The 4957-nt window shown below is 41.4% G+C and overlaps 1 pseudogene; it reads left to right on the forward strand.

The window, feature by feature from the left end:
- The first annotated feature begins 208 nt into the window (after positions 1-208).
- Positions 209-1720, forward strand: LOC116459030 (tRNA (guanine(10)-N2)-methyltransferase homolog; annotated as a pseudogene).
- Positions 1721-4957: the final 3237 nt, after the last annotated feature.

Here is a 4957-nt window from a genome sequence, read left to right on the forward strand (position 1 = left end):
GAGCAATAAAAGTCTAGTTTCGTTTTTCTGTATATGTATGTCCAGTTTTTCCAGCAGCATTCATTGAAAAGACTTTTCTTTCACCATTGAATGTTCTTGGTGCCTTTGTTGAAAATCAGCTGGCTGGTCTCAGGGGAGACTCTGCTCTGGGAGGGAGAAAGAAGTGGGACCTCGTGCAAGCCGTGAAGGTGCACGGTAGGCAGCTGCAATGGCGCTGCCGCGCACCCTAAGCAGGTATCTGCTGCTCATGGTCCAGGAGTACCTGGAGTTCCGCCTGCCAAAGCCTGAATTGTAATTGTCTGATGTTGAAGCTTAAATGCCTCAGGAAATAAAGTCTTTGCTTTCGTTTTTTGGAAGTCAGTTCACCAGCAGTCAAGAAACATGGAAAGTCACCATTTTAAATTCTTAGCATTCCCTCTGAAGATATTGCAAGAAATTTCACGAAATGGACAGTCTATGTGTGAACTATAGGATCATGGACAATCTCCCAAGGAGCTTTACAGTTCCCTTAAAAATTACCCTGTGGACAAGATGGTTCCATTTCTACATTCAGACTCTACATATAAAATAAAGATTCACACTTTTAATAAGACTGACACAAGAAGGGAAAAATCAAGTGAACAGATGCACTTGAATGTCTGCCATTTGAAGAAAAAGTGAATTGAAAGAAACCACAACATACATTCTCTGTTTTGGAGGATCACGGTTTGGACCCAAACTGCATCCCTGAGAATCCACATAATAATTACTTTGGCAGATGGATTGCAGATGGACGGATAGAGCTTATTGAGTCATACAGTGTCAAAAAGAGGCACTTTGTTGGAAATACAAGTATGGATGCTGGTTTGTCATTCATCATGGCTAACCATGGGAAAGTGAAAGAAAATGATATTGTCTTTGATCTGTCTGTTGAAACAGCAGTGTACTGTAAACTGGGTCTTCTCGAAACTCACTCCAACCAAATGGATAAGCTTCTGTTTAAGAAAGCAAAGGAAAGCTTTTCTGTTCCTCTTGACAACTAGTTCTTCTAGGTGGCCTCCTGATAGCATGTGCTCATTTTGGTGCATATGTTTATGGGACAGACATAGACCACAACATAGTTCATGGCTTGGGAATGGCCAGTAGGAAAAAACAGATATGGAGAGGACCAGATGAAAACATTAGGGCCAATCTTTGTCAATACGGTTTAGAGAAGTATGACCTTGAAGTCCTGGTTTCAGATGCATCTAAACCTTCCTGGAGAGAGGGCACATATTTTGATCCTCCATGTGGTATCAGAGAATCTACGAGAAGAACAGGCTCACTGAAGGAAATACCAAATGAGATAGAAAAATGTCCAGAAAGCCACATTCCTGTTTCCTTGAGTTATCATCTGAGTGATATGTTTTTTGACTTGTTAAACTTCTCAGCTGAGACCCTTGTGGTAGGTGGAAGACTCGTCTATTGGTTACTAATGTGTATACCAGAATACACTGAAGAGATGGTGCCCTGGCATCCTTGCCTAAAACTCATTAGCAACTGCGAGCAGAAGCTTTCCAGTCACACATCAAGGTGCTTGATAACAATGGAAATGGTGAAGAAATTTGAGAACTGCGACCGATATTCACATCTGCAAAGTGATCATTTTCTGCCATACCAAGGTCATAATTCCTTCCGTGAGAAATGTTTTAGTGGGGTAACAGAAAGAATTGCCAAGGAAGAACAATCCAGCCAGGAATGAAAATTAAGATTTTGACAATGAAGAAAGGATGAGAATTTGATAGAAAAGACATGTGGATGTGAACTTTCGTGTATGATCCAGACAATATGTCCTGTTTTTAAATATTTTATATAAAAAAGGTACAAAGGTACAAAGTAAATTGAGCAATGCTTTTAAAGTTATCTTTGTTTTATAGAGTTTTTTGTTGTATGTGTTACAATTCTTTTTTTTTTTTTTTTTTTTTTTTTTGAGACGGAGTCTCGCTCTGTCACCCAGGCTGGAGTGCAGTGGTACGATCTTAGCTCACTGCAACCTCCACCTCCCAGGTTCAAGCGATTCTCCTGCCTCAGTCTCCTGAGTAGGTGGAATTACAGGTGTATGCCACCACGCCCAGCTAATTTTTGTATTTTTAGTAGAGACAGGTTTTCCCCATGTTGGTCAGGCTGGTCTCAAACTCCTGACCTTGTGATCCACCCACCTCAGCCTCCCAGAGTGTTGGGATTACAGGCGTGAACCACCACACCGTGTTACAGTCTTTTGGATCTTATTTAATTTATATTTGTACTTTCAAGTATTAATGGAGATTGACTCAAAACAGTTTTTTTAAAACAATCTACAAAGGGAATTAATATTATTGACTTTTAAAACATATCTGCTGGATATATTATAAGCAATTAAGAGTAGTTAAGAATTTATTCATTAAGACTGGGCACAGGGGCTCACACCTGTAATCCCAGCACTTTGAGAGGCCAAGGCAGGCAGTTCATTTGAGATCAGGAGTTCAAGACCACCCTGGCCAACAGGGTGAAACCCCATCTCTACTAAAAATACAAAAACTAGTAGGGCGTGGTGGCAGGTGCCAATAGTCCCAGCTACTCAGGAGGCTGACACGTGAGAATCGCTTGAACGCGGGAGGCGGAGGTTGCAGTGGGCCGAGATCACGGCACTGCACTCTAGCCTGGGCAACAGAGTGGGGCTCCATCTCAAAACAAAAAAAAAAAGAAAAGAAAGAAAGAATTTATTCATGAGGTAGATTTGTTTGATTTGGTTTATGATTGTCATCGAGTTACATTGCCACCAATAAACCATTCTGAGAATTTCTAAGAAAACAAAAATGAAAGAAAAAAATTAGTTGGCTGTAAATACATGATTTATTTCTGGGTTTTCCATTCTGTTCCATTCATCTATATATCTGTTTTTATGCCAGTACCATGGTTATTTTGGTTAAGATAGCTTTGCAGTATATTTTAAAGTCAGGTAGTGAGATGATTCCAGCTTGTTCTTTTTGCTCAGAATTGCTTTGGCTATTTGGGATCCCCATATGAATTCTAGGATAATTTGTATATTTTTGTGAAGAATTTCATTGGTATTTTGATGGGATTCCAATTGAATCTGTAGGTCACTTTTGGTAGTATGACCATTTTCACAATATTAATTCTTCCAATTCATGAACATGTGAAATGTTTCCATTTTTTGCGACCTCTTCAATTTCTTTCATCAATGTTTTATCATTTTCCTTGTAAAGATCTTTCACCTCTTGGTTACTTTTATTCTTAGGTATTTTAGGGTTTTTTGTATTATAGTTATTCTAGTCATGTGAGATTTCTTCCTCAATTTGTTTTTTGCTAGTTCATTTTTGGTGCGTAGAAACACTACTGGCTTTTATATGCTGATTTTGTATCCTGCAATTTTACTGTATTTGCTTATCAGTTCCAAGAGTTTTTTGATGCAGCTTTTAGGATTTTCTATATAAAATCATGTCATCTGCAAACAAGAACAATTTGACTTCTTTCTTGCCAATTTTGATGCCATTTATTTCTTTTTCTTGCCTAATTACTCTGGCTAAGACAAGACTAGAAGTCTTCTTGAGAGGAAGAGCCTTTGAGGAAGGGGATGATGGAGGAGCTGAGTGGGCAGAGCTGTAAGTCCTGTCTCCAACAGAACAGTACCCCCACCCCATTGAAAAAAAAATGGTTGTGCTTAGCTTTTTAAAAGTTTGGGAAACACTGGATCTGACTGATATTCCTAAGGTCCCTTTCAGTTCTGACATTCTATAGTGCAATATTGGGCTAGGGAAATGCAAAAGAGTGAATGTCAATTACTCGTTCTAATTTAATTTAATCCTCACAACAGCCCTATGAAGTGAGGGTTATTTATTTTTATTTTTTGTATTTTTAGTAGAGGCTGGTTTTCGCCATGTTGGCCAGGCTGGTCTCGAACTCCTGACCTCAAGTGATCCACCTGCCTAAGTGCTGGAATTGGAATTAAAGGAGTGAACCACCACGCTCAGCCGATTTCCTTTTTTTTTTTTTTTTTTTTTCACAGAGTCTCGCTCTGTTGCCCAGGCTGGAGTGCAGTGGCACAATCTTGGCTCACTGCAACCTCCGCTTCCCAGGTTCAAGTGATTCTCCTGCCTCAGCCTCCCCAGTAGCTGGGATTACAGGTATGCACCACCATGCCTGGCTAATTTTTTGTATTTTTAGTAAAGACGGGGTTTCATCGTGTTAGCCAGGATGGTCTCGATCTCCTGACCTCGTGATCTTCCCACCTCGGCCTCCCAAAGTGCTGGAATTACAGGCGTGAGCCACCACGAGCGGCCGAAGTAAGGGTTATTTAACTCAGTCCTTCCATATGTGAAATGCAAACTCCACCATCCATGTGCTATTTAGGTCAATCCGTGGCACTCTCAGTACCTTAAGAGGGGTGCAGATAAAGTTACAGAGGGGCAGCGATTGGGGATGGTGATTTCTGGCTGGAATAAAAGCCTCGCCTTCTGGCTGGAATAAAAACATCCCCTTCCTCAAAGGCTACGGAAGAGTTCCCTTCGAGCTGAGCTTTGAAGGCTGGACAGGGAGCCCACCAAGATCAGGAATGGGTGTGAACAAAAGCACAAGACAGGGAAAACCCAGGGTGAGTTCTGGGCAGCCCACGATGGCTGGTGTGTGAGTGGGGAGCTAGGGAAGGGAGAGGAGAGAGGTGGTCCTGGAGAGGCAGGTCAGAGAGGGGCTTACCTTAACCATTAAGTCCCCCTGGCAAAGAGGTGGTACAGATTCTCCGCATGAGTAGAGAGAAAGAAAGAGCATCAGCTTTCTAACGGCAAGAATCTGCAGAATGTCGGGCTCAGGGAGAGAAGATAGGTTTTGCCTTCTTTCCATGTTCGCCAGGAGCAATGGCTCCAAGCCATAAGGGAGGAAGAATGTATGAATTCATGAATGAATTAAACCAGTATTTATTCACCACCTCTCAACCCCAGGGTCT

Source organism: Hylobates moloch, unplaced genomic scaffold (assembly GCF_009828535.3).
Source record: "Hylobates moloch isolate HMO894 unplaced genomic scaffold, HMol_V3 SCAFFOLD_19, whole genome shotgun sequence".
Classification (NCBI taxonomy): Eukaryota; Metazoa; Chordata; class Mammalia; order Primates; family Hylobatidae; genus Hylobates; species Hylobates moloch.